This window comes from Mycteria americana, chromosome 19, assembly GCF_035582795.1.
Source record: "Mycteria americana isolate JAX WOST 10 ecotype Jacksonville Zoo and Gardens chromosome 19, USCA_MyAme_1.0, whole genome shotgun sequence".
Classification (NCBI taxonomy): Eukaryota; Metazoa; Chordata; class Aves; order Ciconiiformes; family Ciconiidae; genus Mycteria; species Mycteria americana.
The window spans coordinates 7,042,448-7,055,188 of NC_134383.1; the positions used below are offsets into that span (position 1 = coordinate 7,042,448).

General features: G+C 41.8%; 1 protein-coding gene across 11 annotated transcripts in view; it reads left to right on the forward strand.

Moving 5' to 3' along the window:
* Positions 1–12,741, forward strand: part of ARHGAP32 (Rho GTPase activating protein 32) — a 263,478-nt gene that overhangs the window by 129,524 nt on the left and 121,213 nt on the right. The gene's annotated exons all lie outside the window — the stretch shown is intronic.

Sequence of the window (12,741 nt, forward strand, 5' to 3'; positions counted from 1 at the left end):
ATTATAACAAGTTGGAAATAAAAATACATAGTGCCATATATTTTATGTATGTTCAAGATCCATGAACCTGCCTTAAAATTAATCCTGTTCTATTGGAAGACTGGTGAAGCTTATAAATATTGTTGTAAAACAAACTGCCTGGAAAAATTCACTTTTTGGGTAGGTGGTATTATCTGGTCCTGCCAGTTTATGTTTAGATACTAACAAAAAATCTTATAAGTTACCTTGAAATTCAGTGCAGCTGTATAATTGATCTTTATGATGCTTGAGTATTAACCTTATTTATTGCAAGTATGACATATCAAAACATTCAGGCTTTAAAATAACCGGTTATGGACCAAGTTCCCATTTACCAGCTTGAATTAGTTCAAAAAACCAAACCAACTTCTGCTATTTTTACAGTGTGAGTCCAGGAATTTACTTTGAAATGCTGGTAAATTATTTAATAATTCTGTATCTGCTAAGTCTTACAATGATTATAGGTGTAGCAATCCTGGAACGGGCAGGGAACCCACTGGGAGCTGGAGCCTTGGGGTAGAAAGGATTTGCATGAAGGAAAGGAAGTGTCATATCAGGACAAGGGTGCTGCCTTGCTAAGATGAGGGAAACTCAGGATTATTTAGGTGTAGTGAAGGTGTGAGGCTTGAGAAGCACCAGAGCCTGATTCAGAGTCCCTTTCCACGCACCTTCTCTTGTGGCTCAAGGTTTGATTTAATGTCAGGCTCTGCCATTTGTTTTAAAACTAAATAAAAGCTAGATCGAGTTTGGAAACTCTTTTTGGAGAAGTGAGCTTTTAGGCTAGTGCATGCATTTTGAATTATTAATGCATTTTAGCAGTAACACTAGAGCTGTGATGCGCACTTTGAATACACCCCGGACAAGCGGTGTTGGGTTTTATTTCCCCTGGTACATGGTCCCTCCATTTCTTTGAACTCTTTTAAGCCTCCCTGTATCCCTCACTTTCTAGCTACTTTAAACTAAGTTGAGTTCAAAGTAAGCAGATCTTTTTTAGAGCTGGTTGGTGTTGATGCTGAATCAGAGAGCACAGTGAAGCTTTTGTCCTGGAGTGCTGCTTTCCTCTCCCAACTGGCTTTAACTTCTCGTGCCGATCTGATATCTTAAAGATGAAGAACTTGGGCCATTCATCGACTCTCTTAGAGGCAGTCTGGAAAGTAATATTCCAATTTTCTATTATGATTTTAAGATAAACAAGGAGAGAGGGAAGACTTGGATTTTTAGCAAGAAAACATCCACGTACTCTTAGAATTCTTTGTTGTGTATCATATAGATGAATTTTTTCTTTTCCCATTGAAAAACAATTAAGATGTGGGTGATGTATTATGTTTTCTGTTAGGATTATATGTGTACGTGTCTTGCAAGTTGCTATGGTCAGATGAAGGATAAAACAGCCACTGTAAAACAAACTATATCTGCAACAGTAGCAATAATACTAAATCTCATTGCTACCATAACACGCCCTTGAATTAAAAAAAGTGCGGACTACAGCATGGCTTTCACATAGGCCCTCTGCTATGGGGTACGTACGCTGTGTGTGCATGCTCCAGTGTTCCCCAGATGTTGTGTTTGTTCGCATTTAAATGTGCTCATTTCGATGACCGAAGACAGTTTGAGTTATGGAAAGGCCTGTAGCTTTCGATATCTTGTGTGTGCTCATTTAGACAAGCTATTGCATCGGTGCTTGCTGTAGAGCAATGCTTATTCTACACAGGTTTGTTGGCGAGTCATTGTTTCCTTTTGGAAACTAGTAAGTTACTAGTACAAAACTTAATTGAAATACCAGTAGAAGAAAGCAAAATAAGAATTTAAATTTTTTGTTTGTCCACAATATGGAGCTGCTTGGGGGCCTTTTCTGGAACGGTTCTGCTTTTTGCTCTCTAGGGTAAAGTAGTGCTTTTCTGTGTGGTGGCCCCAGTTTGTCATTGTAACCACTAATTGCTTGCCTAGTGACTGAAGGACTTGGCCATTTAGCTGGAGTTAATGAGCATGGTTCCACCTGCCCAGAGAGGAACTGAGTCATACTCATTGCTGTGACAGCAGTGTCAGTCCAGGGTGACTTCAGGGGTGCTGCGTCAGATTGGTTTATACTATTACTCTTATCCCCATGGTTGTGTTTTAAACATTGGTAATAGCTGAATCATAAAGACCCGTTTCCCTTGAAGTCTGCAGAAATTTGGACCGAGTGAGGGCTGCGGGTTTATGCCTCTCCATGGAGAACAAGTGTTCAGAGGAACAGGGTTCATACGAGCTTCCAAAGAGTACGTTACACGGTGGCAGGATTATACCAAAACCTTTTTTCTTTGGAGAGTGCAATTAAATCCTTAAAAACTAAAAGCCCAACTCTGCAATTCCGATGAGAAGTTCTCAAGTAGAGTCTGCAGGGTGTAGACCTGTTTCCAGTGTGACCTGAGTTGTTCAAAACCCACCTTCCCTGAACTGTCATCTGGGAAATTTAAAGGTTAAAATATTCTTTTCAGGTCTTTCCTATTTTGTCTTCTGCCCCTGGCATCTTAGCAGAATTTTCTAAAGTAAAAATCGAAACAGGGTTTCAGATCTGTCTGTGACCCTTTGTGCAGTTTGCCTATGATTTTAAGTGTTGAAGTCCATACTCGGGAGACAACCAATTAAGGTTTTGACACATGGATCAAAAAAACAAGACACCATTTATGAACTACTTCACAAAAGTAAAAGTCATCCTATTTATTAAGCCTTTCCAAGATAATTTCTTTAATACCATGAATTTAAGGTATTTTGCTTTCCTGTTCTTGCTGCTCTTCTCTGAGTCAATGTACAGAAGCTGCATTCTTTTATCTGAGAAAGCATTTTTCTTCCTCCCCTGGGATTTTGGAAGTACACATGATATACTGCTTTTGCCACATGCCATAAATAATCTGTGGCAGGCAAGTAATGGGGTAATTCCTGTGTGTACTTGTGTTCTGGAAAATACAGTTTCATGTTTTCCAGTTGGCCTTTCTGTGTCGGAGTTCGCAATACATTTACATATAACCACCAGAAAAAAAAAAAACAGCGTTAATGAAGTGCTCATGGTCTCGAGTGACATGAAATGTCGAAGGTTGGATCGCGCGCTGCTGTTGTGCTTTGTGATCGGTCTCTCTCCGTGTGATCGCGTGCTGGTTTTCAGTTGGTACTGTACTGTGCAATTCCTCTCCCGCCTGCCTGAGCTCTGAGGTGCCTCAGCAGAGCTGGGGGCAACCTCAGGACACGAGGAGAATATTTCTCTTATTTTCCTGGTACCTCTCTCCTTACTCAAGAAGATTGTCTATTTGACCTCACTGACTAGCTGTAAATAAGCCCTTACTAGGGTTTATTTTAGTGAACCAACAGCTTTACTTCCAGTCAAAATTTAGCAGGAATCCATCTTTTAGCATCTTGTGAGTGATGAGGCCCAGAGAAGCTCTAAAAAACCCCCGCTTCCCTTCGGGTTTTTGGTAGTCATAAGGTTGCAGTTAATATTTAGGAGCATGCGATACTTTTCAGTGCAGTGTAATGAGTTTGATTTTCCTGGATGGACAGCTCCAGTCATTCTAAGATAATGTCTTTAAGAAATAATATCACTGAATTATAGAATTAGATTAAAAATTGTGGGAATTTCAAAACAAGTTTCACTTTTCATTAGGGATTTTTCTGTGCAAGCCTTTAAGTGTACACTTATCTTCAAGCCTTTCTCAACAGGAGTGAAGAAACTTGTTTGTTTAAAGAAACTTGAGTTTCTCCCGTAACTGCTTAGGACTTAAGGTTTCAACGTGACTATTTCAATCTTTTTTTCCAACTCATTTATTTTCAGAACCAAAAATTGGTGACAGTGGTGTCAACTATTTCGTTCTTAGTGACTGCATTTTAGCAGCTTTGTGTTTGCCGAGTAGTGCCTTTTACCAGAATTCTTGAGGCTGGAACCTTATATATCAACCGTTAGGCAGTTTCTGAGTGTGGGTTATGAAGACTTCAGAGGAAACATCTAATTTTCAGTCTCTTCTTAGAGATTTTCCTCATTAATTTGGTTGAGATAAAACTGAAACAACCCACTCATTTTAGGGCTGTTGCTGGAATAATGGTATCTACGTATCGGTACCCATATGGACCTTTCTCAAGGTTTTAGCATCTCTATTTTGGTAGGAAGAATGTTAATACTAACGATAAAGACATCAATCCTGTTTTCACTATCAGAATTGATAGATCCTGGAAGTCTGCCAGGATGTGGCAGAAATGGGCCTTGTCTCTGTCCGTTGTCTTCCCCCTCTTAAGGTCCTGCACTTGGGCCACAGCAACCCCATGCAACGCTACAGGCTTGGGGAAGAGTGGCTGGAAAGCTGCCTGGCAGAGAAGGACCTGGGGGTGTTGGTTGACAGCCGGCTGAATAGGAGCCAGCAGTGTGCCCAGGTGGCCAAGAAAGCCAATGGCATCCTGGCTTGTATCAGAAATAGTGTGGCCAGCAGGACTGGGGCAGTGATCGTCCCCTGTACTCGGCAGTGGTGAGGCCGCACCTCGAATGCTGTGTTCGGTTTTGGGCCCCTCACTACAAGAGAGACATTGAGGGGCTGGAGCGTGTCCAGAGAAGGGCAACGGAGCTGGGGAAGGGTCTGGAGCACAAGGCTGATGGGGAGCGGCTGAGGGAGCTGGGGTTGTTCAGCCTGGAGAAAAGGAGGCTGAGGGGAGACCTCATCGCTCTCTGCAACTGCCTGAAAGGAGGGTGTAGAGAGGTGGGTGTTGGTCTCTTCTCCCAAGTAACAAGCCATAGGACAAGAGGAAATGGCCTCAGGTTGCACCAGGGGAGGTTTAGACTGGATATTGGGAAATTTTACTTCACCGAAAGGGTTGTCTAGCACTGGAACAGGCTGCCCAGGGAAGTGGTGGAGTCCCCATCCCTGGAGGTATTTAAAAGCCATTTGGATGAGGTGCTTAGGGACATGGTGTAGTGGTGGGCTTGGCAGTGTTAGGTTTATGGTTGGACTCGATGATCTTAAAGGTCTTTTCCAACCTATACGATTCTGTGATTCTGTGATTCTTCAGTAGCCCCATCCCCAATTATTATGCAGCATTATCATAATTGCTGTACATGTGCTAATGGGCATGAGTATAACCACGTGGTTGTACTCTGGAAAACTTCCTTAATGGGTTGAAGGTAATTTCATCAAATCATTTAATTCCTGTAAATGCCACTGAGTGTTTTCATCATAAATGCACTCAGTCCTTCCTACACAAGGTCTAATTGTGCCATGTAGCTGTATGATTATAGCGTAATGTAAAATCTCATATAAAAACACGGTATGTGTGTGGGAGGGAGGGCTTTTACAGTGCCTTAACTTATTTATGCTCGTTCTGCAACTAGTATAAATGTTTCTCTTGAATTTGGGCAATACTTACTTTTCAGAGCAGGTAAGCACCTGCAGTGTACAGTCAACTTTTTTTCAAGATGTAGAAAATATTTAGGCCTTAGACCTGTTACGACTGTTTAGTTACTTGTCAGCTGTATTTTGAATTCTGTATGCTAGTGTGAGTTGTATATTGCCTAAAGCCTGCAGACACTTTGGGACATCCCGTTCTTCAAAGGAAAATCAGTTGGTGATATTAGAGAAGTTGTACAGGGTACAGCACTGTCCCCCAGTATGCTTGCTGGTGAATCATGACGTGAGAAGACGAGCTGGAGCTGTAAGGATACAGGACGGGCATGTGAGTAGCAGAAGATGAGAACCATGCGTATGCACGTGTTTGTGCACATGAAGAGCAGGAGAGATGCAATAAATACAAGCATTGTGATATCCCCTTGGAGTTTCACATTAAAGCCAGATATTTTTAGTCTGGCTGAAGTTTTTATGCAACATCTGGCTAAGGGGGGAAGTTTTTGTTTTTACTTCTAGAAAAACTTTTCTTTTGAGAAAAGCAGTTTGACCATATAGCTCTTCTGCTCATTTTCCAGGCCCCTTTTCCAGAAGGGAGTAGTTGAGGGGAGGTGCTTCTATCTAGTCAATGCCGTGCTTTAGCGCTTGCTCAAGTTTTTTGTATAAAAATACACGTGGTGAGATAAAACGTACATCAGTTTTGCACTGCACCTCTGAACCCAGCTGTGGAACACGGACTTGCGTTTTCTTTGTTTAAAATAAATGGGGGGGCGGGGGGGGGCAGGATTCGAGATGTGAAATTTTAAAACGTTCTTTCTCATGCACGTACACGCATCTATGGGTGCACAAAGTCATACTTGCACCTTCCCCCCCAGCTGCAGTTCGACAAAGTAGTCCGCAAGTAGCTAAAGGTCATAGGCTTGATTTGAAAGCGCTGGGAGTCCTATAGCACTGTGCTGTGTCTGTATTATATTAAAAGGCGTTCAGTGGTCAGTTTAGTCATAGACTAACCTTTATGTAAAACTGGGGCGTGTAGGCATAGCTAAATGCCAAAAGCGCTGGGTTTCACACGGCCTGATTTGTAAAGATGAGTGGTTGTTGATCTTTCCCACTTCTGGGGTCATGGGAGGAAATGGAGTAAGCTTCCCCTCAGCTTTATCACTTCCTCCTGCCAACTAAGGGGAGATTATTTTCCTTCATTTGCTGCTCCTCTTGTCAGTAAGAGAAGTTGGTATTTAGCCAGATAATAAATAATGCTTTTCCTGGGGAAGGAGTTCTCAGATGTGGTTGTAGTAACACTGATTTCCCCCCCTCAGTGCTTTCTGTCTTAAGCCTAGTCCTGCAAATTGTTGCTCAGAAAGATGTGGTTTACATATATGTGATGTGCAAAGCTTGTTTGCTGTTGCTTACAGTCTGTTTCTGAAGCTTTTTAAGAAGTTTTAATGGTGGCTGCTTATCTACTGAATGCTGACAGGTTCATTCATCTTTGTTGTATAAGGCTTTTGAAGACCCTGCAGACCAGACTTGCCGTGGAAGTATATACTTGTGCAAATTGGGTCAGCATTATTTATTCTCATTTATAGAGTCTACTTCCTCATTTGCAAAGGTAGACTTTGTCATCTTGTTGAGCTTATTCTCTTCATCTGAGTCTAGAAGGGGGCTGTATACCTGCAGGCAGTAACTTGAAGAATGTGGATCCCTCTATACTTGGTGACAGAGGTAAAAATGGGGAACGTGGAGTAAAGGCCAGGTTTTCCAGTGCTCCTGGAAGGTAACAATGACTGATTTGAAATCAGACCTCAGGAACACATCAGGATAAGCTGAAATGCTCTCTTGAGCCTATGCAATTACTGGACAGACGGGTCTGTGGAAAGGAGGATGTTAGGAGGAGATTGTGTCTCACTATGGGTAGCATTGTTTTGCAGTTTCATGAATGCTGGTTTTGCTTCCTTTAACCTCCCTTCCTTTCTGAGCAATGGGCCCAGCTTGTTAAAAGGGGTAGGGGTTGGGGCTGCATGCCAACAGAACTGCTTACATAAAAGCCAGGAGGTACAGTTCCTAATGAGATTTCAGATGTATTCATGTCCTGCACCTCCAAATATGGTATGACCAGGCTACTGCCTTCAAGGCTCTCCAGGGTATGTTTGTTTTTCCCTTGTGTGCATTATTAAGTTTTGTTTACTGCCTTTGCTCCTAGGAGCTTGGTTCCTTGTTACCGGTTCTCTATAAATGCGAAATAAGAAATGTTACTCAGCACAGCACAGTTCTTGATTTGGCCTGTGCATTAGAAATAACGTGAATACCTCTCTTCGGGTGACATGAAGGTGAGAAATCATAGCATAAACCTATCTGCACTCCGAATAAGAAAAAGTGCTTAGAAAATGTGACAGTGAGACAAGATCAATGACTACCTTAAGCAAATTAAGCTTCTCATTGCCACAATACTCTTCCCCCCATCAAAATTATTGTTTCTGGGCTTTCTTTGTTGTTCTTTTTCCTCCCTTGGAACTCCTGTTGACATTTCAGGTATATAAGGCGTTTTTTCCAGTGACTTTGATTCTTATCAGTGTGGAAAAAAAAGTTAATATTGATTTAGTGGGGGAGAAAACAGAAAAAGTGAGTGAGTAAGAGACTAATAACCTGGAATGACAGGACTGTATCAATTTTCAGTTCTCTCAGAGGAATAATATGCTTGTTTCCAGCAAATGGAAAAGTAGACTCTGACTAAAACTGTCACTGACCTCCCACAGAATTTAATGGATTTTGGAGCTCAGAGAAGAAAAGGCAGTCATAACTAACTCTGTGATTTTAATGCACTTTCCTTGAAAGTCAGCAGTTTTATGAAATGCCGTGTGTAGGAAGATAAAAAAGTATAGATATCTTATATAGCTGTAAGAAAATTTATATTCACTGGCTTAGTCTTTTTTTGACTATGGATGAATGCATTTCTCAATAAGCTTAAACAATAACATATTATAGGTTCAAGGTGGTTGATATCCTTACCATATGTTGCCAGCATATAAAATGAACCTGTTTAAAAATGACGGACGAAAACTGTAAAGCAATCTCATTCTTGGCCCATTCAAGTGGCTTTTCTGTGTAAGTAGTTCCTGAAGGGGCTAACTATAAAAATGGTCCCTTTCGTACGCTGAAGGGGAACGTTGCGTTTGTGCACGTTGATGGGCAACAGCCAAAGTAAGTGTCCTGTTTTGTCCGGTGGTAGACAGTGAGAGAAAGGACGCTTTGTTTTGTGGCAAAGCCACTTTTCTTTTAAAGAAATAAATAAATAAACCAGCTCCGTTAATTTAACTGCCTCTTTGTTTTTGCCTGAAGGCACCAAGCGGCTGGTTCCTCTTACAGAGCCGTCTCCATTGTTTTGACACTGTAAATATTCACAGAGTTGTGCTGAGCCTTACTTTCACGAAGGAACCGGGACTACATGAGCAGGAAGATAATTTTGCTGGTGTTCTCCTTAGGAACCAGAATCGTTGCCTAATCCTTGCGATAATTTGTAGTGCAATGCCATCTAGTGTGCAGAGGGCTGTCGGCCTTCTCGTACTCTGGAAATTCACGGCAGCCGTGGTCTTCTCTGCGCATCTAATTCCAGGCTGCTCCAAACAGCTGCATCTTTTGGTGGAGACGGCTGTAATAAAAATTCAGTGTCGTGAACTTCCGATTTTCAAAATTCTCATCTTGATGATTGCGTGGGATTTTTTGGAGTGAGGATGGGCTGGGAAGTAGAAAAGGGCAGGAGAAACAGTGATAATTTGCCCAGCCTAAGGAGGAGTTTTCTGTGGCCATGGGCTGATTTTTTATCATTTGTGTGCGTGCCAGAAATTAGTTTCTGGGGTTTAGAGCATGTCCAGTGGTTGGTAGGTGTTTATATCCAGTTCGTTGTTACCGTTGTGCTTTCATGGCTTATGAAATACAGTTATGAATCAATGCTGAGTTCAAATCCCGAACCTTACCGAATTGGAGACCATCCGAATCTGACTTTGCTGTTCTTTGGACCTGTCGTTGAATAGATTCGGTGCAGGAGAGACATTACTTCATCATTCATGCTGTCTGCCTTCATTTGTACTTCCATCTCTTCGCCGTCTCTTCTAAATTCTGCACATGGAAGAATATAGTTTTTTCTGTCAGTAGGACAGAAGAACCCTCCCCTCTCTTGTTCTGAAAAGTGTGTAACGTGAGTGATACCGTTTTTGGTATTGTCGTGTGATATCCAAAATGTTTAATTCTAAATACTGCCAGGAGGGGGGCTGTGTCTCCCCAGTTAGTGACTAGACCTCAGCATAGCAAAGGCTGCCTGAGAGGATTCATTTCTGAATAATCTCATTTTGGTTTCAATTAATTGTGAAATCAGACTTTAATAGGGTGTGAAATGGAAATAGAGAGAGGTAACACCAGATGCCTTTAATTACATGTGTTAATCAACACAGACCCAAACAACACCACCAACAAATTAAACCGCAGCCATTCATAGAGTTTGAAATGCTTCACATTTGGCTGGCAACTTTGAAAAATGTGCTACTTTGCAGATAGGTGGAAGGCCAGTAGCATTTAAAAAAAAAAAAAAAAGTACCAAACATGCCAGAATCCTATCAGAACCCTGAAGTTACTGTATTTCAGAAATACCCAATGTGGCTATGGAAACCCATCATTACATTGAATTAGCTTTGCTTTGAACAGTAACGTGGAAGATATTTACTTTTCCCTTTTTGAGCATAGCCTGTGGTGTAACGAATAACACACAAGAGCGGGCATGTGTACTTTGTATATCAAAGTGCCTATTTCCAAATGTTTGGTATTATATTCATGAGGGTCAATTAACTAGTGACTAAAGGTGGTTTCCTTTGGAGACAGACTGGGTTTTTCTTTTTGGCTGCTCGTTCTGAAATGGTAGGCATCGCAATTTTATGGGAATTTATGTCGGAAGCAAAGTTTGGTTTGCAGCCAGAAAGATTTTTTTTTTTTAGTTAACTATTTAATTCAGCACAGTGGGGCGACGGGGGAGAACAAATACGTGATGTCGATTGTGCTATAGATAGCAGTAAGAGTTTGGTCTCTGGCAAAACACATTATGTCACTGCTGGCTAATTCTCTCTATTGTTCAACAGAGCGATTTGATTTGGGTTCCTGGGAAACTTGTGGATTTTGATGGTGTTGCTTGGGGATTGGGTTTGTTGGAATGAGGAAGATGATTTCTCTAGGAAAGAGTTGAGGCAGGTTCAAGGAAACTTTTGCATTATTCCTCTAGAGAACTTTACAATGGAGAGATGAACACGATGGATTGTAAGGCATGTTGACTGCTGTGCTCACCAGCAAGTAGATTTACACCTGCCTGGTGCCAGGCATAGAGATTCTGTCTGTGACAACAGGGGGAATATTTCTCTGATTGTAGGTGTGCAGTAAAAAGAAAAAAGCCGTTTTCTTAGAAGCACCATTTCTTCTGGCAGTGAAGCATGTTAACCCTTCTTTGAAACGCTGCTTGTAAAAACAGGCATGCAATGCAGACTGCCTTTAAGAGTAGAAGCAGCCTCCCTAGCTTCAGCTCACACGATTTACCCGTTCGTTCCATGAACGGTTTCCCCCACCTCCCAAACTGCTCCAGCTATGGCTGTTGCTCATCACTGGTTCCAGTAACACCCACATTACCAAGGAAATTAAAGAGCTGTGCCCTATCCTGAGAACTGACTGTACTTAATACATGCTCTTGGACACTTTCTCCACGTCACTGCTCCTTGGGTTTTGCTCTCTCTTGATGCGGTACAAGGCATTGCAGACTGCAGAGATCCCCAGCTCAGTCTGGTTGGGAACAGGAGGGTTCGGCAGAATAACCTGCTGAAAGGAGCAGTAGATGGGGACAAGGAGAGCTGTGGCTGTGTGATGTAGGGCTCTCAGCATGCTCTTGGGTGTGCGTGCCTCAGCGTACCAGGCAGGTTGTAAAGAGCTGCTCTTCAGAGTTCCTCTAGAGATGTGGGTAAACCTGAGATGTAGTTGAGTTTGTTTCAGTATCAGTACCCTCCATTAAAAGCACAGATTTGCTGTGTTTTTAATGGAGAGTAGTGATGCTGAAACATCAGTACGTCAAATCCTGCTGCTGTTTCTTATAAAACAGAAAATTATTTTGGAGTTTGAAATACAACCAGGCTTCTTCTTATCTACATCCTTGGCTTGTGCAGGTGGGAACTGAATGTTGTTGTTTGTAAGGATACGAGCAATGATTTCATGTAATAAAGTCAATGTAGAGAATAGTCAAAATCGTAGCTGGTTGAAATGTGATTTGTCATTTGAGGGAATAAGAACTTTTTTGGTTATTTACTGGTGTTTCTTTTCCCTGCTAGAAGGATATTAGCTATCTGGTAGGAATAACGTGAGCAAGTAGCATAACTAGTTTAAAAGGGGGAGCAAAATTTATAATCGGGCTTGTCTTACACTGGTAAGATCCTTTTCAGCTCCATGTACTTATCAATAATATAAGCTACCAGTTAGCAAAACACAGGCAAATCAGTGGTACGGACCACCATTCAGACATTTCTCTCTTGCCTTTTACAGGTCATTTCAGGATGCTGTTTGCCCTAGCAAATATGCTTCCATCCTCAGAAGAGGTTTTCTTCATTGTCACTGTCTATAATCTCTTTGTGCCACTGACAGGCCAGTCTACACATCATTAGCGGCACCAATTCTGTGTCAGGAATTGCTTTCTAATTTTATCAGAGAAGACCAGGTGCAAGAGGGAATTGGGAATCAGCTTTCAGATGGGCTGAGGGGGGGTAAAGAGAGAGCAGGCCTTGGAAGGCTACTGCTTACTGATTACTACCCTGTTTTGCACAAAATAAGGCTGCTCTTGAGGTGGCTTAGGCTATATAATTTAAAGGCACTGACTTCCTTCATTCCGTAATGTTTGTTTTTCTTCGTGCCGTTACAGCACCCCATAGTCTCATTTATTTAGGTGTATGAGAAGCAAATTTTGCCAACTTGTCATACCTGAAAATACAGCAACCAGTGGCACCTTCGATAAGTTTTCCAGTGCAACAGTTAAGAAGACACTTTAATGGAAAGGGAATTTTCCAAGGTTTGGGAGAAGTGGAGTTTTGGGGAGTGGGTGGGGGGAAGAAACTGAGTTTCTTTTTAACAGTGCTAATTTTCAGTTTCTTTAAACAGCTTGCAGTGAGCATTACAAATTCTCTAGGGTATTTTCACAGCTGAAAGAACCAAGAGAAACTTTTAAGGGGAGGAAATCACTATCAGCTGATGAAGTGTATGCTCCTATACTATGAAAGTGTATGCTCCTATACTATGCTGTGCTATACTGTATTGTACACATGTGAGGAATGAAGACTGATGAATTGTCTTCTAGGTC